The sequence below is a fragment of the Tursiops truncatus genome, chromosome 6 (assembly GCF_011762595.2).
Source record: "Tursiops truncatus isolate mTurTru1 chromosome 6, mTurTru1.mat.Y, whole genome shotgun sequence".
In the NCBI taxonomy this organism is placed as follows: Eukaryota; Metazoa; Chordata; class Mammalia; order Artiodactyla; family Delphinidae; genus Tursiops; species Tursiops truncatus.
This window is the reverse complement of record NC_047039.1, coordinates 96,704,679-96,727,820: the sequence shown is the minus strand read 5'-3', so window position 1 is coordinate 96,727,820 and position 23,142 is coordinate 96,704,679. Positions and strand designations below refer to the sequence as shown.

The following is a 23,142-nucleotide window of genomic DNA, read 5'->3' as shown; positions in this document are numbered from 1 at the left end:
ATCGTTGAAAAGTTCAAATGAACTGTCTTATGACATGACTATCTATGGGCTTTCTTGTTGTCTGGGATGGTCACTTAAGCAGAGAATCCTAGGATACAGAGAGACCCTAGGGATGACCTAATCTTGTCCCCCTTTTTTCAGATTGGGGAACTGAGGCCCACAGCAATGATAATAAGTATGGGGGCGATATCATTCAGTACTGAAAATAGGCAGATAATTGAAACCTCTGTTATTCATACCTGATTTTTTTAAAAATCAAGGATCTCTGAATTAGCTCTGTGGAACAAGGAAACATATCTTCCATATACAAATATGGCAGTGATTTTTATACAAGCAGTGTTACAATCTAACAGGGCATAAAACATTGTTTAAATATCATCTTACAATGTTCCTGGGCAGTAATGTGTAATAGAAAGAACTGTGAAGCCCAGTGTTGTCATTTAAATGCTCCCCAGGTGTATTCCCTCAGTGAGGTTCCATTACTTCTCTGAATTTCAGTTTCTTCGTCTGTAAAGAGGGGACAGCACATGTGCCTATCACACTTTCTGGTTGTGAGGATGTAATGAAATAACGTCTATAAAGTACCTTGGGTGGCATCTAATATAGACTTAATAAAGGAGGGTCCAGCGGTAGGTACAGGTTACATGATGCCTCATTTCCCTCCAGGATCCCAAAAAGTACTAAGTGCTGTGACAAGCTCAAGCGTGGGTGCCCTGGCCTGGCCTCTTCCCCCGCTCCCTCCCATGCCTGTGTGTGCCCTGAGGATACCCAATGCATGCTAACCACCAAACTCACCGATGACTCAGAGCTTGGAAGGAAGCCACAGCAGGCTGGAGAGCAAAGGCACAGCTTATGTTTCAAAGATTAACTTGTTACTTTTTTTCTTATGGTGGGCACCTTTCAGCATTGAGAAGAAACCTTGGAGACCTTTCTTTAGGAGACGCAGCTTAGAAGACAGGACCAGGCACAGGGCATGTTCAGTGTCAAAAAGCTGCTCCCCTGTAGTGCACCGGGGCTGGGACAATACCGCCTCCAGGCAGCTGGACAGGACCGTGGCTGTCTCCCCAAAAGAGACTCCGGACTGATCTGTGTTCCCAGTGCTTTTCCCACCTGCTGAGAACTAATCCCTTATCTCTCTGCTGGCCCCGAGGAACCCCAAACACCCCAGGCTTCCGAAAGTCTTTATCTCCTCTTTCCAGGAATTCGGCTCAGCCCCTCTGCTCTCTCCGAGGTGCCACTGAGCAGCTGCTGCCCAGCGCCCAGGCAGGCTAGCCCCCGGTCTCGTTTCCATGTTTCCAGCCTGCCTGGTGAGAGAGCCAGAGCTGCTGATTCTTCTCCCTCTCGCTCCCTGGGCTTCTGTCTCACAATTAGAAAAACCAAACCGTTTGCGTTTGCGGAGCAAGGCAAAAATCCCACTTTACTAACAGCTGCTCCCAGCCAGGGGCAGGAGGCGAGGGGAGAGGGAATTCCTACTTTTGCAATAAATTGTATGCAAATAAGTTCTTTTCCTGGCAGAGAGCAGGGAGTGAGTGCGTCTTTCATGAGCTAACCCTGTTCCGCTGGGAGGGCTGTTCCTTTAATTCACCAACTGAAAAAGTGGGAAAGGATGTCTGGAGGCGAGGCGTCCCATTACAGAGGAAGGAGCTGGCTATATAAGCCAGCCAAAGCTGGCCGCACTGGCCACAGCCTGCCTACTGTCACAAGCTCTCCCGCGCGCGCAGACACACACCCCCGCCTGTCCACACAAAGACAGCAGGCTCGGGGTGACACTGGGGCAGCGCACCGGGAGCCCCGCTGCTCACATCCAGGTACTTATTCCATGGAGCTGGTTCACTCAAGGATCTAGGTCTTTTCTAACTCCAAAAAGGTAAGTCTGTTTCATCCCATTTCCAAAGATGTGAGACACTGTTTGCATTTCCGGGACCAAATAGGTTGTGGTGTCCTAATTCTGAAACTTTTGCTTTATCTTGGCTGCTGGCAAAATGGGGTATTTGCTGTGATCGGATGCACCTTGACTTGTTTTCTACTTGCCCCCTTCCAGTCTCGTAGATTTCTGTCTGCTTGTTTTAGTTCTATGAATAGTTCCACGTGCAAGGAACTTTTTATGAAGTTTTTACCTCTGTCCTTCTTCTGAGGGAAAGTAAGAATTTACTCTTAACTCCCTACCTGGCTGATTCACCTGTGAATATTTTTGTTTGAGGGTTAAGGAAGTAGAGTTTGAAAGTGGAGTTTGCGCATGGCCTTACTTTGGGGTGGGTTGGGGGAGATTGATAGACGATGGTAGAAGAACAATAAAATTTTACATCTCAACAGCCTTTACCTTACCGTTTACAAAGAGTTGTGTATCCATCCTTGTGTTCCACAATAGCCACCTTGTAGTCAGACATGGAAAGGGATGAGGGCTGGGGGACAGAACAGAGAAGGTAACTCCTAGGGCCAGGTGGCAAAGTGCAGACTAGGAGACGGGAGTGGTGGACACTGGCTTCTGTTCTGAAGGGCCGGGGGACTCCCCAGGGATGCCTCCTGAGTCATTGATCCCTGGGCTGGGTACCTGGGCATGTTTGGGGTGCTAGAGCCAGCAGTACCCCGTATTTTTCTAGAATCACCTCTCCTTCTCATCTCTCATCGCAGAAAGCCCTGAGAAACAATTGCCTCTAGGGATGGGAAGCACACCTCCCCTGGCCGACGGTGGAAGGAATGCAGGGGTTTCTTGTTCCCAGCCGTGCTGTAAGGGGATTAGGAACTTGGGTTTTGAGGCCAGGGATCCTTTTAGTGTCCCCACCACCACAACACAGATGACCCTGATGAAAATATGTGACCTCTTCGAGCCTCAGTTTTCACTTGTCTAAAATGGGGACAATAACTTCTGTTGTCATTATGAGAACACGAAATATAAAGAGATTGGAAGAGCGAGGGCTCAAGAACTGGAAGTCTGGGTAGTCGCTGTCATTGCCCCAAACTGCTACCACTTTGGAAGTTAAAAGAGGCACTTAGCCAATCTTGGATTGTTTCTTCTGTGCTCCTCAACCCCCATACCCCCGCTCCCTGTCTTTTCATGTTTTTGTGGACCCTTTCCCCCTTTTTTATGGAGTTTTCCCATATATGCTTTAGAAATAAAACCTGCTGCCCACCCCAGCCAGCTTCCTGCCTCGTCCTGCAGTGTGGCAAGGCCAACTCAGGAGTGGGGAGAGCTTTGTTCGGGGCTGTTGAAAGCTGTGAAATGTTTGCTAGCCTTGTGTGCATCCAGCCCTTGGAAGGAGATGGAAGTGAGTGTGCTCTGAACCTGTGCATTGCAGGGAGGTGATGGCATTTGGGGAACGAAAGTGAATATGAATGTTCTCTGATTTGCTCAAACCATGTGAATTGGATAAGGATTGAGAGGGGGGTTGCCAAACTCCACAGTTGTTAAAGATTATTTTTTTCTATGCTTTGCAAAACCTAGCTTCCTTATCTCGTCTCCCAGTAACTGCCTCCCCCGCCCAAAGTGACCAACTTTCCTGCCGGCAACTTTGTCACCCATATAAAGAGGATGACCATCTATAGCTCATAGGGTGCTTGTGACCCTCAAGTGAGATAATATGTATATCAACCTTCGCACAGAACCTGGCACGTAGTAGGAGCTCAATAAATGGAGATTTTCCTTGGTTTTCCTGCTTATCAATTTACTAGGACTTATCCAAGATTAATGTTCTAAGACAGTGGTTTTCAAAGTTACTTTTAGCAGTGGAAATATTCATTAAATGAAATGGAAATGAATTGGCAATACCCTAATATATGGCAGGTAAATGTGGGCCCGATTTGATTGAAGCAGGGGCTGGAGGGTTCTAAAACTCACCCCACAGCTCTCAGTCTCTGGGACATTTCCCCAGAATCCTGAACACACAAAACACAGTTAAAAATCATGAAGCCAGGTGGTGTGCGTTCAGGCTGCAATTCTGCACTTTGACAAGGACTTGTGCCCCCTCCATGTCCAGTGGAAGTCCAAGCAATTTCCCAAGTAGTACGGTAGACAGACATATACGTGGGGAGTTTAAAATGCTTAGCAAAGGATGATTCTTCTAATTAATTGTAATGATAGCAATAGACAAATCATACGGAGAACCCACGCTCTAAATCTCTGTATACCTCATCTTACTGAATAGCCACAGGTCTCTGAGAAAGGGACCGAACCTATCTGACAAAGGCTGAAAAGCAGAGAGAATGAGTAACAGAACTCAGAGGGATGGAGCCGGTTTTCAGACCCAGGTCCCCGTGACCCCCAAATCAGGGCCCATTCCGCCGCGCTCCTGAATGCTGCCGCTTCGTGAACTGCCTTTACAAGGAAGAAAACGTTCTTTCTCACTAAATCCGCCCCTCCAGCCAGACTGTGGCCACCCCTAAATGCAGCGGTAGCCTGATCATATAACCAGAATGGAATTTGGAAAGGGAATTCAAGCTGTCGGAATGAAAAACATATCCCCCTTAATCTTACCCTTTCTAATGCTCACAATGGTCTATGAACACCTATTCTCTCCTTCCCCCTGGATTTCTACAAATAGCCATGTTTTCTTATAGGAAAAAATATCCAGCTGGCTTAATACATAAGTCATGCTGTAGTCACGGCAGTTTAAAATGCAGGGAGTAGGGAACAAACATTTAGCTGATTCAATACACGACCCCTCTGTGATGATAATACACACACACACACACACACACACACACACACACTCAAAATAGTTAACGTGGAAGGTTAACAACATATCACATATGTGATAGGATGGTTTGCCTATGGTTTCTCATCAAATTCTCACTCTCACACTGCAAGTTATAAATTACTAGCCCCATTTTATGGCCAGAGAAATCAAGGCCCAAAGAGGTGAAATGATGCGTCTGAGGATTTCCATAAGAGGGAAGCAGAGTTGGCTTTGAACCCAAACTTGTGGACCAAAACCCTACTCTTCTTTCCCTTATGCTGCATCGTCTCCTGATGTCAAGCTGGGCGGACCTCTATGGGACCTTGAACGATGTCTTTCGGTGGCTGGCCGAGATGGCAGAGAAGCCCTCAGCTGGCATTGGTGTCTATTGATTTTGCAGAATAGCCCTGCGTATATCACTTTTCATGGTGCTCAGAAAAGGTCAGCTCATGGTGGCAAAATTCTCTGCCTGGAAACAGAAACGTTCAAATTTCAAGCCCCGAGAGAGAGAAGAATGACACTAGAGGCAGCAGTCAGGTCATTACTGCTGAGTTTCATGCCACCCTTGGCCAAGCTTGACAGGTGGGAGCTCTGACTGGGAAAGCAGGGCTGTACCTGTGCCTGCACCCTCTCTGAGAGCCAGGTGAATGGAGCATCTGGTTTTAAAAGAGCTGATTGGGAGATAAACTGAAATCAGTGTGCCCAGCCTCGGGGCAGTGAATCCCAGGATGGCCAGGAAATGGTTGTAAGCTCTGAGCCACAAGTCCCCCTGGGCTATGGTTCAATCACTTCTCACTTTAACATCACAAGGAATCCCCTTGAATTTAATCCCAGGCTAGTACGGACACCTTCAACATGTGGGAAACATTAGATGAAGCCTCCTTTCCAAGAAGGAAACCCCTCCAAACTCCTGCAAACTATAGGCAATAATTCCATCCGAGACAAAGAGCGGTGGCCTTACCTACCATAAGGGGTTCTACACACGCTGTGACCTTCTCAGTAGAGGAGAAAAGCCTATGCGCCTACCTGATTCTAACCCTGGTGACCAGACTATTTTTTTCAGTTATGCCCTGAAGCCTTGTTCTGTTTCCTCCTCTGTTGTCTCATTTTTCCCGCCTCTCCTTAACTTTAGAAACAAACTAAGTTCAATACTTCATCACTCCCTCTGACCCTCCATCACGGAAAAAAATTCAAATGCCCACATTGAAAGCAGATTGTGAATGGAAAATCCCTTCCATGTGTATTTTTAGTCTATTTGTGAGTGAAAATGAAAAAAAATCATTTCATGCCAAGTTGTCTCAGATTTTTTTTTGAAATATCCTGAAATTCACAGGCCCTTAATTATGCAGCCATGGTAACTCAAATAGCTTTGGTTGGTCCTTGAACTTCCCCTATGTCAACAGCCAGAGATATTTCATAAACTCTGAAAGTAGACAGCTTGTTTCAGAATTAACCACTGACCAACTCTTACCCTGGAGGAGGTGAGTTGGCTGCTACTGAATTCTACATGAACGTGTCTAAAACGTTTTTCAGGGAGGGGCTGACGGCAATAACTAATATTTACTGAGTACTCTACAGGCATTATGCCATTTAATCAGCAACAATTGCTTCCAGCAAGTGTAACTGCCCCCCGAATTCAAACCTAGGGGACCTAGGGCTGGAAAAGTTTAAGTAGCTTCCCCAAGGCCGCTCAGAGGGTGATTGCCGGAGCCAGAACTCAAACCCACTTCCAAGTCCTGAGCAAGTGGTTATAACCGTCACACTCCACACTGAAATTCTGTTCATCTCTGACAACAGATGGGGCTGGACAGAGCAGAGCCCAGAAAGAGTCAGAGGCGTGTCTTTCAGACCCTAGTGTTATCTCCAGCAGGTGGCCACTGCAGCTCTCTCCAACTTGCTCCTTCAGGGCCCACTTCCTGCAGAAACTGTAATTAAATAAGTAGTGTATGATTTCAAGTGTACTATGTTTCCCCTACTGGGCTGGAAGCTGCAGGAGGGTGAAGCCCCCCTGCCAGCCTGAGACGTGAAGCATGGACGCACACATAAGCAAGTGCTTGCCCTGCAGACAGGCATACACACCCCTCTGACAGTTCCTGCAGAGGCTCTGTGCTTCCCCCCACTGACCTCGGCGCATCATAACTGCGCTGACGATGTCCTCCCCTGCCCCATCTGACTGTACGCCATTGAGGCCAAGATCATCAGTGAGGCAGGAACCCTGTGTGCTGGAGCTCATTCTCCCCAGAGGTTAGCTACCTGCTGGCAGGTATCAGGTCCTCAGAAAGGTATTGTTGAAGAAACTCTGCTGTCCTAACGGAAATGAACAATAGCGCAACACCGCTTGGCTTCTGAACTGTGTCCTATGGTGAATGAAGCATTTTCACGTGCCAGATTTTTTTCTTTTTTTTTTTTTTTTTTTGCGGTACGCGGGCCTCTCACTGTTGTGGCCTCTCCCGTTGCGGAGCACAGGCTCCGGACGCGCAGGCTCAGCGGCCATGGCTCACGGGCCCAGCCGCTCCGCTGCATGTGGGATCTTCCCGGACCGGGGCACGAACCCGTGTCCCCTGCATCGGCAGGCGGACTCTCAACCACTGCGCCGCCAGGGAAGCCCCCCCAGATAGTTTTAATAAAGCAAGATTCTAATGAATTTATAAATGTATAAAATAACTTTTCTGTGCATCACTCTCAGATTTTCCCAGCAACCAAATATTATTTCACAGTTAAGTAAACTGAGGCCACAAAAGGTTGTCAGTTGCACAAAGCAGAAAGTGGTGGCATTGGGATTCCTCTCCAGGCACTCCCAAAGCTGCCTGACTCCCAGAACTGTACTTCCTCCGCTGTGTCATTGGGTATTCAGGTATTATTCCCATTTTCCAGATGAGAAAAGAGGTTAGAGGTAGCAGGCTACTTGCTAGAGGAAGAGTCACATTTTCAAAGGGTGGTTCAGTAGAAAGGGTGATGCTTAACACAAATACGAGAACTGCCAGTGATAGACATTAGGCAAGGCGATGCTTCGGAGAGCTTAAATTTAACCACCCAGGGATGTGTTCCGGGTAAAATATTTGGTAGGTAGAAAAAAAGATGGCAGACTGAATATTGAGTGCAAGTCAGTATATTTTGGTTGAAAGCTCTATGCCTACGGATGCCACCCAGGGAAAGCCTGGCTGATAGCAGTGCCCTGGGGAACTCTGCTAGGCACTTCATGCAATATGCACACGCGTAACCTCACTGCAGAAGCGACACACCACAGCCAGCGCAACAGAACCTAGAGCAGCACGGAACTCCCTGCCAGCCGGAGACCCTCAGGAACACTGCACCCAGGGTAGGCACCCAGGCACAAAACAACAACAACAACAACAACAACAATAATAAAGCCCATGAGCACAACCAGACGAGGAAGCCATGACTTTCCACCTAGGGAAGAGACGTCCAGTAGAGGCAAATACCTAAGCAGCTCCCCCTGCTGGGGAGGTGGCTCATGGTGGGCAGAGACACCTTTAGTGCTGCCCCCAAGCAAGGGGCCTGCTCTCCGAGGCACTTATGCCCTGGGTCCTGGGATGGTCACACAGAGGTAGCTCTATGCGGAGATGTCACAGAAGAATGCTCCAATTTATAGGTAGGGTGTTTAAAAAAAATTCCCTTCAACCCATAGAATGTTGAAACTGAAAGGGTTCATTGGTAACCTCCAAGCCAGGGGCTTGGAGACTAGACTTAAAAGGCTCTTCCGAGATATTAGGGGGCTGCCGTGGAGAGATGGGGAGGCCAAGCACTCAACCTCATTTCAACTAAAGCCCCTCCTCTTTTATCTGTTTTATGCACTGAGCCTCCTCGTGAAATATCATATGATGAAAGAGTTCTGCGGCCAAAAAAAAATAAAAAATAAAAAGTTTTGGAAACCGCTGGCCTAGTTTATCTTCCCTCATTTTAAAAATGGTGAAACGGAGACACGGAGAAGGGAAAAAAAAAGTCCTTCTAAGATCTCATGCCATTTGGCAACAGGGTCAGCACTGAGTCCTAGGTCTTCTCTTGTGCTCTTAGAAGATGGGGGCAGTGTAAAAAATATCAGAGTTAGTACATTCTTTAGAAAGGAAAAATTAGCAGATTTTTATTCTCTGAACAGCTTTAGCACATGAACTGAGCCAAGGAGTCCTCTGTATTAGCGATCCATCGTTGCACAACAAATTCCCACAAAACTTGGATCATTTAGAACAACACACATTAATTACCCTACAGTTTCTGTAGGTCAGGATTCCAAGCACAGCTTAGATGGATGTCCTGCTTCATGTTCTCTCATGAGGCTACAGTCACAGAGTTGGCCAGGATTGGGGTCTCATCTGAAGGCTCAACAGGGGAATGATTAGCTTCCAAGCTCACTTGTGTGGTTGTTGGCTGGATTCAATTCCTGGCTGGCTGTTGGCCTGAGGCCACCCTCAGTTTATTGCCACATGGGCCTCTCCAACATAGCCATTTGCTTCATCAAAACCAGAGAGAGAGAGAGAGAGAGAGAGAGAGAGAGAGAGAGAGCTTGCAAACAAGACAGATATCACAATCTTGAGTAGCCTGATGGTGGACGTGACATCCCATTGCCTTAGCCGTATTCTATTGGGAAGAAGCAAGCCTCTGAGCCATCCCACACTCAAGGAGAAGGAATTACACAAAGATGTGACCATCAGGAGGTAGGATCGGTGGCGCCAATCTTCGAATTTGCCTGCTATTGCCTCCAGCGCTCCACTGTCACGGATTCTGACAACTTCTTATCAATCAGTTCATCCAACCCAACTGCACTCGTATTGATTAGCAGTTGGTACTTATGGCAACCACTAGGGTGGACTGTGTCTTACTTAAGCTTCCTATCCATTTATGAGGTGGAGCCGGGTATCTTGCATCAGATGTCATAGTTCACTGGGGAGCCATGATTCCTCTTGAATATAACCCCAGAGTAGGATCTTCCAAGGCAATGACTTCAAATGTATTTTATTCAAGGGCAAGACAATTCAAAGGGACCAACCTGAAACTCACCCATTGTTCCCCCCTCCACAACCTATTCCTCTCTTAGCAGATATTATAATGAAGACGACGCTCTAGGATTAATTCCCTCTCCTTTTCCAACTTTTGGTTACTACCTCATCATACACCAAACCTGCGGACTCTACTGCCTTGACAAGTAAAACAGTTCACTGCCTCTCACCCTCCCTATCATCAGGCTGGTTCAGGCTGCGGCATCTCACAGATGGACCACTGCAACAGTTTCCCCACTACTCCCCGTCCACCAGCCTTCCCTTCCAATCTGTCCCTCAATGTTGGGTTGTAGAAATCAACATTCCTAGGCATAAAGTTTTCCAAATGGTTCTCTTTTGGCCATAGGAAGAATTCAAATCCCCAGCCGGGCACTCAGTTTTCTCCATGATCTGGCCCTGGTCTCCAAACAGACCTTGTAACTTCAGCTCTCACTCATGCTTTCCACACCAACCACTTCATGCTTTTTATGCCCTTCCAAACGCCATTCCTTTCTTCCTAGAATGTCTTTCCCTGTGGTTTCACCTACTCATATCCCTCTTCAGTTCAGGATCTACCTCCTGCAGCAGAGTAGATGGCCCTTCATGTCACCCCTTCCCACCCCGTGTGTCTCTCTCTCATCACTTCATCATTCTAGAATTGCCTGTCTGCTCACAGGTCAACTCCTCCTGCCAATGAAGATTTAAAAAGGAGAATTTGTATCTAGTTTACCTAAAATCAAGTACAACTGGAATCAAACCCATTGTCTTCAACCACGGGCAGGAGTCCTTGCTGTGTCCCAGATTTGGACTTACCCTTCCTCATCAGAGTTTGTTCAGAAAGCCCAGAACTTGACATTGTTTTCATGCTTAGCCCTCTAGGCTCTCAGCTGTGCAGAGTGCTGTCATAACGCGTGACGGGGAAAGGCAGCCCAGCCCTGAGACAGGAAACCATCTCAGGATGCAGACTTCAAGGAATGCCCTTACTTTCAGAGGTGGCCCCTAGGATCAAAGTTTGAACTGCCTGGAATTTTGAAAAACCAGTACCAAGGACAGAGGAGCCCCGTCTGGGGAATTTGAGGCTGAGTCACATGAGACAGCGGAAAATCTGGCCGTTATAACACACATCTGTCTACAACTAGTGGGAGGAAGGAGAGGGTAAAGGAGGGATGAAGATAAGGGGTTCTCTACCTTAGGGCACGGAGAGATTCACGGCCCAGGAAAAGGATTGCGTAATGGCTAAGAGTGTGGCTCTGCCATCAGAAAGCTCTGGGCTTGAGAGCTTGCTGTTTGCTCCAAGCCTCATTTTCTTCATCTGTATTAAAGGCAAAATAGTAGCACCTACTCCATAAGGCTGTCGGGATGATTCAATAACATAGTGCAAGTGCATTGCTTCGCACAGAAATGCACTCCGTATCAGTGTTCTATTGTTATTGCTGCTGTTGTTATCTGTTGTTGAAGTAGTTCTTGGCAATAAGACTCCACTAGAGAAGCAGTTCCCAAAAGTGTGTCCTGTGGAACAGCCTTCCCATGAGATGCCCCTAAAAAAGTGTTCGGTGGCTAAAAGAGTGGAGAACACTTGATACTGTCCTGTTCTTGGAGATGCGTAGCTCATATGCTCACTCAGTATGTAATTCTAAGGGCTAGAGATACAATGGAAAACAAGGCATGCAAGGCCCTTTTATGCATGGAGCTTAACGGTGAAAGAGGTAGACAACAAAAAAGGAATCAAACTTAGAATACAATCTCCGGTAGATACTTGCTAAGAAGAAATCTAAAACGAGGTAAGGGATCGGTCAATGGCTGGTGGTGAGGGGGGTGCTCTTTTAATTAGGATGAGACATGGAGATGACCTTTGAGCAGAGATCTGAATGAAATGAGGAAATGAGCTCGGTAGGGAGCAGTGGGGAGTTAGGATTTTATTCAGAGTGTGATTAGAAGCCAATGGGAGATTTGACGTAGAAGAGTGCATGATCTGAGAAATCCTACAGCAGTTAGTGTTCAGCTTTGTTTAATCCAATAGCCTCAAACTTATTTGAACACAAACACCCTTGTCCACAGAACATCTACCTAAGAACGTCTTGGAACATAGTCTGGTAAATTCTGCACTGGAGCACAAGGCTTCATAGATTTTAAAAGGACTGTAAATTTGCTCTCTAGATCTATGGTAAAAAGCCAGGCAAACCATTTGAGCTGAAACGGGCGTGCCCAGAGTGGGAAAACCTAGCTCCAGAGGTAGAGACAAGGAGAGCGTCACCCTAATTAGCAGCTCTTTTTGGCTAAGATGATCAGTGAGCACAGCCAGTCTTCAGCAGACTCTGGAACTCCATCTCGGGCCAAATAAAACTTGCCAACATCTGCCTAGAATCTAATAAGCATTTGAAAACAATACACCTTGGCTAAAGCATGCTCCAAGGGGGGAGTGTATGAAACTGGAGGTCCAGCCAGAGGCTCTGGGAGAAAGACAGAGGTCAAATATTTCTGCACTTACACGTGGACAGCCACCATGTGTAAGTGCAGCTCTGGGAAATGGAAGCTGAAGGAGTCTGCTCTCTTTATCAAGAAGCGCTCGTTTTAGTTTTCACCTTATATGAACTGCGGGAAGTTGCTTGATGAGTCACCCCAGCATAGTAGTTTAGAGCACACATTTTAGAGTCACAAATCAGGGTCCAAAAGCTGCCTTTGCCTCTTACGTCAGTCGCAGAACCTCCCTGAGTCTAGATTTAACTTCCAGATGGGCATAATGATACCTGTTGTCATGACAAATGACAAGATAAATGAAAACATGTATAAAAAAGCATCTGGCATAAGGCTTGGCACTAAATAGGTATGCAGTAGGCTTTCAACAAAATGTTACTTTCCTTCCTGTCCATTTCAATCTGTATTTGCTTTTATAATAAGGTCATCATTTATTAACTAACTGCTATATTCCAGCAAGTGTCAGCAAACCATGGGGTGGCAGCCTATTTTTGTAAATAAAGTTTTATTGGAACACATCCATGCTCATTCATTTATGTCATGTTTAGGGCTACTTTATCTACTATTGTAGAATTGAATGGTTGTGACAGACCATCTGGCTGCAAAGCCAAACGTATTTACTGTCTGGTCACTTAAGAAAAAGTTTACTGACTCCTACAAGTCAGTGTGTTAAATTTACGTATGTAATTTCCAATCATCACAACCTAGCAAGTTGTATATTATTATACTTATATGTATGAAGAGATTGAAGCAGAAATAAAGGTTCATCTAGTAAGTCTTCCTCCAAAAACATGAAGCCAAACTCTATACCTAAAAGAAGCTTAGAAAAATGATAGAAAAGTTACTCATTTGTATGATTCAGCCTCGATTTGCTCCTGACTACCTCTGACTTTTATCACTCTCAGGCTAAATTTCTTGACTTTCCTGTCATATGCTGAACTATATGATCCTGTCTAGAAGGGATTCCCTCCCCCACCCCTGCTTCCTTATTTATTTGTTTGTTTGCTCATGTAAGTCCATTCTTTCAAAAATGAAAGTTGTAATTTCTAGACCCTCTAAAATGCTCTCATGTCTTAACTAACTTCTTGGAAGCCATACATTTATATTTAGCATGAGGCCCAATTTTCCATAAAGGAGAGATTTTTAAGCTCCTCTGTCTGCTACTTCTCACTTTATCTCCCTCTCACTTACTCACTTTCTTTCTCTCCAGGCCAGACTCATGGAGAATAGGCTGTTTCCAGGGGCTTTATAGATTTGCCTGACACATAGATATTGTAGCACATGTGGCTCCGTGCCTTCCCTTCAAGTTCAAAACTGTACCTAAAACGGTTACGTGCACCCCAACGTCACCTTCCCAAGCGGTCTCATTTTAGGAATCCAATAACTCTCTTTATGTCAATGATGGTGGATGTCCTGCCGATGTTTATTGCATAAATATTAATTTTTTAAACTGAACAATGAATCTTGTTTCAAAAGATAACTTGGTATAGCAGGAAAAGCAAAGGGTTTGGAATTAGACTGGGTTCTTAATTCTGAGTCAAATGATCACTGACTAGGCAACTAATTTAACCGTCCCAAGCCTTCAGTTCTCTTAACAGTAAAATAAAAACAGTGCTTCCTAACTCATAAGGTTGGTGTCAGAGTTAAATGGCATCCCTAAAGTTCCAGGCACAGGATACATGTTCAACCATTTGCCTCACTCTTACTTTAAATTGCTAGAGAGGCTCCATCCTGAACTTCACCCTTATCACAGACCAGTCATAGCTGGGTATACCATTACTCTCATCTAACATATAAGGAAATGAAAGAGGAAAGGGTCTAGGATTTCTTCCAAATCTGTACTTTCCCCATTGTGCGCCATGAAACCTAATCCTGTGACATACTTCAAACACAAGTAAGTTTGGGAAACACTATAAACTCTCCCTTTCTTGGAGATTTCGGATAAACACAAACATATTAAAGACCCTAGAAAATCCTGAAGTAATGAAAGCTGGGTAATTTGTTTGGTATAAATAACATCTGGTTCAAAATATTATTTTCCAAATATGTTGAATTAGTAATCTCTTCCCCTTACATTAATACAACATGTTGTAACTTACACCCTAGGAAAGGCTGCTTAAAGTTACCCAGCTAGGGCTTCCCTGGTGGTGCAGTGGTTGAGAGACAGCCTGCCAATTCAGGGGACGCGGGTTCGTGCCCCGGTCCGGGAAGATCCCACATGCCGCAGAGCAGCTGGGCCCGTCAGCCATGGCCGCTGAGCCTGTGCGTCCGGAGCCTGTGCTCCGCAACGGGAGAGGCCACAACAGTGAGAGGCCCGTGTACCGCAAAAAAAAAAAAAAAGTTACCCAGCTAAACTAAGCCCAAGGCAAGGGTTGAAAATAATCTCTAGTTTTCAGGCTCATGCGCAGCTTCTCCTGTTCTCCCTGTAAGTCATAAAGGTCTTTCATTGCCGATAGTCATTCCGGACCCTGATCACTGAGTCCTTCTGAAATTCGGCCTTTTAACTCAGTCATGCAAACGACTCCTTAACATCATTAAAGGATGGCAGCAAAGACGATGGTTAGGCATGGGGCGTCCGATTCCTGAGGCATGCCCCCCCCCCCCCCCGAATTAAATTCCTGCTCCTCCTTTTCAGCTCTGTGACCTTGAGCTGTGCGAGCCTCCGTTTTCTCATTTGTAAACGGAGGGGAAAAAGGTAGTTACCTCAGAGGTCTTGAAGAAGATTCAATAAGATAATCCACGTAAGATACGTAAAGCAGTTCCCGGCGCAGATGTGTTCAATGTTAGCGATTATCGTAGCATTTAAATCGCCCCTTTTTGAGAAAGAAAAAGTAGACATTGAAAGTATGTTTGCCTTGCCTGGGTCACACACGTTAATCACTGGAGTAGTCTTAGCTTTCCCTGAGAGTCTAGTTTCCTGCTTCCAGTCTTAGAGGCATATTTTCATTTCAGGAGTCAACTTTCATCAAAATGTGTCAAACTTTATTGAAGTTGATTCATACAGGCTTTTATAACCGTCAGTGACTCCATCTGGCTCCCTCAGACCCAGGCATCAGTCAAGCCGCATTCCATCCATTTAAATATCAGCACATTGGGTTGGAAAAGATTGCCAAAGCTATCTAGTCTTGCTGTACCAAACATCTGGCACACATACCAACACTTCTGTACCCAGAGCAGACATTGCGAATCCATCACAACACCTTTTGCCTTGAGTCCAAACACGGCCACAGAATCTCTCAAAGCAGCTCCAGGGCTTCCCTGGTGGCGCAGAGGCTGAGAGTCCGCCTGCCGATGCAGGGAACGCGGGTTCGTGCCCCAGTCCGGGAGGATCCCACATGCCGCGGAGCGGCTGGGCCCGTGAGCCATGGCCGCTGAGCCTGCGCGTCCGGAGCCTGTGCTCCGCAATGGGAGAGGCCACAACAGTGAGAGGCCCGCGTACCGCAAAAAAAAAAAAAAAAAAAGGCAGCTCCAGGCAGCCATTAGCAGGTAATTGAAGTTGACACATAAACTGAAACTTGTCATCCCAAACCAATCCAACCTCTTAACCAATACTTGAGTGACCTCTACAATATTATTGTCTATTTTTAAAAAATATGTTCAATGTTGTAGAGCTTCCTGATAGGGGAGAGGAGGAGAAGGAAAAGGAGAGAGGAGGAGAATATATACTAACATCTGGGTAGCACTTATTATTAATATGCCAGGCATTGATAACTCCTTATCACATTCACCATCTCCAACAAATCTGGAAGGATCTCTATTTTACAGTTTAAAGAAGCCATAGTTCAGAAAAGTTGCAAGACTTTGTCCAAGGCTCCCAGCAGGTAAACAGGATTTGATTTCAGGTCTTCCTGACTCTAACGACTATTTCTTCCCTCTCCCATCACAGTGCCCCTTCTCTGGTTTTGGGTGGCTGATAACAGCTTCACAAAGGCCACCATGTCATACCGCCTTTTTCAGAAAATCTCTTTTTTTAGGGTTATGAGTCCATCTATAACCTGTCCTTCTTAGATAAATCTCTTTAATTTTTTAATATTGGTTCAAAAGTTCAAGAATCCATGTTCCAATACTTGTGAAAGAGTCAACTAGATTTCTTAAAATTCTGGATGAAGGCCGAAACAGAGGAGGTCATTGTTTCACTGGGAAATGAATTCAAATCTATTTTTGAAACAATTTTCCAGAATTTTACAGGAACCTATATTGTTGCCACTTGGTCAGGCCCACTTTTTAATTTTCTTTTCTGTCTAGGCAAAGAAATAGAAGAGAGAAAGCAAGTGCTCTGCAGAATTTTTATTTCAAAAATTGAAACCAGACCACACCAGGGCAGTTTGTGGTCTGAATGTATCAGTGGATCTAGTCATGTTTCATCTGAGCTTTTCTTAGGTATACCAAACCACAAATATGAACCTCATTATTGTGTCTGGGTGGAAATACTTTATGGATTAAGATTTGTGGGCTTAATTTGGTTGGTAATGAAACGTATGTTTGAGGGATGGGAGGGAGGAAACCACGAAGCACTACCGATGCTTACGCCAAACACTAAAGAAAGAAACACTCGGTACTGCGCGGGGAGCGGGGGTGTTCTTAACATCAGCCACGTGACCTGGGTCTAAAATGAAATCCAAAATTAAGTTCAGCAGAAATAGTGCTGAATCAGCAATGGACCGCATGTCACTAGAACGAAAGGGACTCTAGAATTGAAGCCATAAACAGCTGCTTATGTTACAGGAGAATCCGAGGCCCCAAGAGTGGATGTGACTTGCCACAGTGGTTGGCAGAACTGTGGCTCATGACTCATCTTATAGCTCTTCAATCGATGGCACGTTCTACTACAGGGCCCCACGAGAGCCCCAAATCTCCAGGAGCTTAAAAATAAGTAATGAACATTCAGGATACAAAAGGAGAAAGAGAGTGACCTAAATTTAACAAACAAAAAACACTACAATGAAATTGGAAGGATTCCTGACTAACAACCCAGGATGCTTCCCTTGCACTGAAACCAGAGTTTTACACTGACTAACTCACAGGCCTGGTGAAGTCCACCTCCTGCCAAAGGTCCAGCTGAGTATACTTCAGTCAGACACAAAGCTTGTCTCAAAGCAGACAGTACTGGGCTCTCAAGAACTCTTGGGGTGTTGACTAGAATGTCTTAGGAAGGAGTAAGTTCTGTCTTGGCCATTTTTGTAACCCCTGTGCTTATGGCATCTGGGACATAGTACAAACTCACTGAAGAGTTGAATGAGCAAAAATGAACTCATTCCAGGAGTCTGGCAATGATGAATTCCTTGACACATCTTGCCTTAGAAGAGATCACAGGAGAGCTAATTACATTAAGGCCATTATGAAAATAAGAGTATTTGTTCATTCATTAATTCCATGAATAATGAGCACCAGCTATATGTAAATTCAAATCAAAAAATATATTTAGCTTTACTTTATTCAAATATAAATATATTGTGCACTTACTATGATCAGGTTAAGAGTGCTTGGTGTTGGGTATTAAGAGATGAATGACTCAGATATGGTTCCTGCCCTCGTGGAGCTTACAGTCTACATACAGTCTAACTATGTGAAGATGAACTGCTTACAGTTTAACGTAAATACAAGATAGAATTTGCTTATTGCTCTAAAAGAGGAAAATATACATACAGGATAAAACCGCCCCAAATCATTTTTAGAATGACATGTGATGAAAATAATATTAGATCAATACTCAGAGAATTCAGAAGAGGGACAAAGTTACCTGAGAAAACTTCCAATATATTATTTTTTTTGAACTGTATGTTGAAGGACAGAGAGATTTGCCTGCTCAGATGGCAAGGGGGCTTTCTGAGGAGACTTCAAGGCATCTGGAACCCTTCCTCAATGATAACTGAGCTTTGACAGCTTCTCCAAGGTGTCTGTCAGCATGCTTCATCTCTAGAGCACTCACAGGATATCTGGCTTCTTAAGGTCCTAATTCCAGGGTACTGATAGTATTCCCTCTTGAGCCAAGTGTTTGGAAGTTATATAGACAGAGCTTGGGCCTGGTCCTGAATCATAACTCCTTTCCTTGGCCCTCCAGCACAAAAGGCTTTATAAGGTGGTGGCTCAGAACACTTACTTTGGACTCTGATAGACCTGCGTTCAAATCCTAACTCCACTACTTAATGGATATCTGAACTTGCACAAGCCACTTAATTATCCCATGCCTCGGTTTCCTCATCTTCAAAATAAGAATAAAGATACCATCTCATATCACTTTGTAAGAATTTAAAATTGAAGATTTAAAATGCTTAGCACAAGCTCTGACAATTAAGCACTGAATGAATGATAGGTAATGATGTCTTCATTACTTTTATTATCCTTGTTATTATTTCAATCTTTTCCTGATCTTCCAAGGCCTCTTCGATCAATATTTGGGGATCCTAAGCACTTCCTCCTCCAGGAAGCCCTCTGTGAACTTCCAAGCTCAGAGTGACACTTCTCTCAGTTCCTTCATTCAGACTAGCACTGCTACTGAACCTTGCTTGTGTATGTTCTAGTTTCCGAGATTTCTGGAAACAGAGAATAGGTCCTTACTCTGCCAAGTTTTCCCAACACGCAGTACATAGTAAGTAAACAACAGGTAGCTCTTGAAAGAACCTTAACATTTGTATGCCTGCTGTTGGCTTACAGTGTGCAGGGACGCTTAAGTATACCACAAATATTCAATCCACAATACATGGATTTAAAGTCAATTCTATTTTGTGACCTTTCCGGGGGAAACTGTAAGCTTTTTGATAATAGAGAACATGCTTATCCCCTTCATTTTTGTATCCCTTATGCTTAACTCAGGGTTTGGCATATGGTAGGTATTTAATAAATACGTACTGAAAAGATGCATAGTCGGATGATGGATGGATGGATGGTGGCAATTGAAGAAACCCTATAGCACAAAGAAATCTGGACATCTCTTAACACAGATGCTCTCCAAGATCCCATTGCTGATATTTCTTTCTAGGGACCAATACAATGACCACAGACTAAGAATTACTAGAAACCTTTCATATGCACTTATTGTTGAAGGCCTCGCAGTGGTTTCAGGGAAGAGATAAACCTTAATCAAATTCACTGACAAAAAAGGTAGGATATCTGGGTTTTAATATTTGCTTTACCACTAATTAGCCGGTGACCCTCTCTGGGTGTTTCAGTTCAGATATTCTCTTTCATGTCATGTACTACTTTTACTCCATTCAATGTGGCTGCCTGAAGCGATATATTCGTAATAACTCTCAGGTTGGGGGCATGGAAGCATGTAGGCATCAATTAGCAATGTCTGCCATGTACACTGGAAGGATGCGTGTGGGTGCCACAGGCTTGCCACCCCTGGACTCAATCTTCTACAGTTGATTCTAAGCCTGCTCAAGTCTGATGTTGATTCTATAATCCAATGTCTGTCTGTGTCTATCGAAAGTACTGAAAAACTGAGCCAAACATTTCCCGTCAGAAGCAATGTCTTGAAAAACTAAACCACAGGCAGCCTGTTCTGGAGAAAGACCTGGCTGAGCAGCATGGACAACCACCCAGTAGCAGCACTGCCTCTTAGCCAGGGGACTGACCTGCCAGAAAAGAGCTCCACCCTGGGCTCACAGGCTTGCTTTTCTTGCTACTGAATGAGAATATGTAGGCTAGGAGGAAAACCAGGACTATAGACACAGTCTCCTCTTCTCCTAAGGATTTCAGAGTGTCTCTGTCACTTGACAAACTGAAAACACTAAGAATTTTACACTTTTATGGAAAAAGCAACAGTGGGCAGAAGGAGGCTCCCCAAAATTCTCTTAGGAATCCCTCATCCTTCAGAGACTAGCCTTCCACGAACTGCCTTCTTCAAACAAAAGACACAAATCATCACACAAGAACAATAAACCGGTTACTAAGACCTCCCTCCTGTTAGGCACTGTCCTAAATATTTCCATGTTTTATCTCGTTTGATCTCATTTTCTTCTCACTTGCAGTTGAAAGAACTTTATTGTGGGGTTTTTATGAGTGTTGCCACTTTACAGACAAGAAAGCTGAGGCTCAGAGAGGCAATGTTACACATCTAAGGTCAAAGCTTCTAGATGGAGCTCTATGAAGTTGCCCCTATCCAACCATATTTGACCTACGAAAATGGCAATTCCATAGGATTCAAACTGATAGCAAGTGGCAGGACCAGAATCCACAGTATTTGGCTGATTCTAGAGCAGATATTCACAAACACTGCACAGACCCTCATTGGAGATTTGTCAGTTTTAGCATCTATCATTCTTCCCTATAAGTATTTGCTTACCTGTCTGTTTCCTTTACTGGACTATGAACTGATTGAGAACAGGAACTACCCATCATTGGTCTCTGAAACACCTCACTACCCCTTGATCTATCCCATAGCCTGGTCTTTTTATATATATATATAAATTTATTTATTTTATTTGCTTTTGGCTGCGTTGGGTCTTCGTTGCTGTGCGCAGGCTTTCTCTAGTTGCGGCGAGCGGGGGCTACTCTTCGTTGCGGTGCACGGGCTTCTCATTGCGGTGGCTTCTCCTGTTGCGGAGCACGGGCTCTAGGTGTGCGGGCTTCAGTAGCTGCAGCACACGGCTCAGTAGCTATGGCTCACGGGCTCTAGAGCACACGCTCAGTAGTTGTGGTGCACAGGCTTAGTCGCTCCGCGGCATGTGGGATCTTCCCGGCCCAGGGCTCGAACCCATGTCCCCTGCAGTGGCAGGCGGATTCTCAACCACTGCACCACCAGGGAAGCCCCCATAGCCTGGTCTTAACACTCATTCAACTCATCTGTTGAATGCAAGAATGAATGATTTTAAAAATGACTTAATTCCCAGGACTCTGAAATGACTGCTGGCTCTACAAGCATCTGAACTGGGCGCCAGCTACGCCACCCTACTACCTAAATGGAAAAGTGCTTCTCAGTGCTGGAATTCCAACACCCAACACTCCAACACCCAGGGCTCGGAGGGGCTTTGCTTAGGCAGGCAGTGTTTGCTCAATTCTTTTAAGACACAGGTGGTGCTGGACTCAATCAAGTGTAAGGCTCAGATATCCTCGGAAAAAATCCACACTTCAGGCTGTTTCTTAGCTTCTCTCTCTTCCTGACACATTCCAACAAGGAATTTATGGATGTTGGGAAGGACAAGGGGTGAGGAATTCTACAACCTTTAAGAACGCCCATGCAAGTAACTCCATGCTTAACTGACTGTGCACAATAAAATTCTCTTGCCTGCAGGAAGAAAAATTTAATGTGATCTGTCTCAGGTGTTGCCAAAATGATGTGGAAAGAAATTCATCTGCATTTCTAAACAGTAGGAATCTTCCTTGGCCCCCCAGCCAAGGCTGTTCGACGTAAATGCCTAAGTCAACAAGATAAATATATTCCCTGAGTTACTAAAAGTGAAGTCATAAGTATTCTGAAATATGATTCTAGCCAGTTGGAAATTTTATCTTAATCTAAAAATGAAACTTTATTCTCCAGCTGTGAACCGGGAAACATTCAAAGATTGTTGATTCCTTCATCTAAGCAACGGTCTTTGTCCTGTGGTGAAGTGCCTAAAAATAACCCTCAATTTGTTTATTCCATGCTGCTTCCAAAAGGTTAGCCATCAAACAGCTCTGCTGGAAGAAAGAAAAAAAAAAAAAAAGGAAGATCTGATAACAATCCAAGAGGCACCTCAGAGTATACAACTGTAAACCAAAAGGCTCTTGGGACACGGCTGCCATGACACTGACCTGACCGAGGTTTCCCCATTAAATATTAAATGAATGTTACTTCACAGTAATGTTCTGAATAAAAATCTATAATGCCCAAATCTGGAGATATCATCCTACACTGGCCACAGCTAATATCAAAGGAACTGAAACAAGAACTAATTTTTATCTTTCATCAGTGATGAAGGCTTAACATTTTTAAAATTTTTATTTCGTATTGGAGTATAGTTGATTAACAATGTTGTGTTCGTTTCAGGTGTACAGCAAAGTGAGTTAAACATATACATGTATCTATTCTTTTTCAAATTCTTTTCCTGTTTAGGTTGTCACATAATATTGAGCAGAGTTCCCTGTGCTGTACAGTAGGTCCTTGTTCGAAGTCCTAACATTTTAACACCTCCCTCCATCAAAAAAAAAAAAAGGCTTCAAGACCATTGTTTTTTCTTTTCTTCCTTTTTTTTATAAAGGGGAGGCAACATAAGTTTGCCAGGTATTTGCAGACCAAAGGACTAAATACAGAAGCCTATGTTTTCCCTAATCTTCTCCACAGATGACACTGAGCAATTAGGCACCTAGCCTTAGAAAGACACAGCAGTGCTTCCTGGGCTCAGGACCAGCCCTTCACATTGACCATTCATGCTCTCCTCACTGGCTGTACCAACTCCACGTGCTCTCTCCTTTCCACTCCCCTACACATCTTATACACCCCAGTAGAACCAGGACGTCAGTATTCCGTACGTGTTACCCCACTTTTGCCTCATCAGGCAGCTGCAGAGGGAAGCTGCTGTTATCACTGTCTCCTTCCTCATTCCCCTCCTCACCCATGCATTCCTTGCCTTTTCTCACGCTATTGCCTCTTTCTAGACGCCTAATCTAGAAGGGTAGGTGGGTAGGGTGCAAGTTCAATCCACCTACTCTGTTGTAACCAACCACTTTTTAGAATCCCACCCATCCTTCAGGCTCATCTCAGGTGCCACCTCTTTCGAGGTGTCTTTCTTCAGCCCCTCAAGAGAATGTAGCCACCCTCCACTTTGAACCTTAAAAGACCCAGGTTAGCCAATCTCTTTTGTTGCGTATTACATCATTGTCATAGCCATGACGTAATTCCCTAATTCTCCCATGCCTTCTGGATGCAAACTTTCCTTTCTAATCTACTCTCTATTTGACCAGTGTCGTTATTATTGTTTCTATTATCATTAGCTACCATGTTAAGTACCTACTATGTGCCAGGCACTGTGCTGGTGGCTTAAGATACATCTCATTTTATCCCATCTTCTCATAACTTT

General features: G+C 44.7%; 1 protein-coding gene across 14 annotated transcripts in view; it reads left to right on the top strand.

Moving 5' to 3' along the window:
- Positions 1-1,677: 1,677 nt before the first annotated feature.
- Positions 1,678-23,142, top strand: part of TNC (tenascin C) — a 93,754-nt gene continuing 72,289 nt past the window's right edge. For 5 of the 14 annotated variants that reach the window (XM_033858463.2, XM_033858460.2, XM_033858459.2 and 2 more), the window contains exon 1: positions 1,679-1,867. The gene's annotated coding sequence lies outside the window, so the exon portion shown is untranslated. Of the gene's footprint in view, positions 1,868-23,142 lie in introns of all 14 variants that reach the window. The other 9 variants (XM_033858465.2, XM_073806475.1, XM_033858461.2 and 6 more) reach the window with 5 other exon arrangements.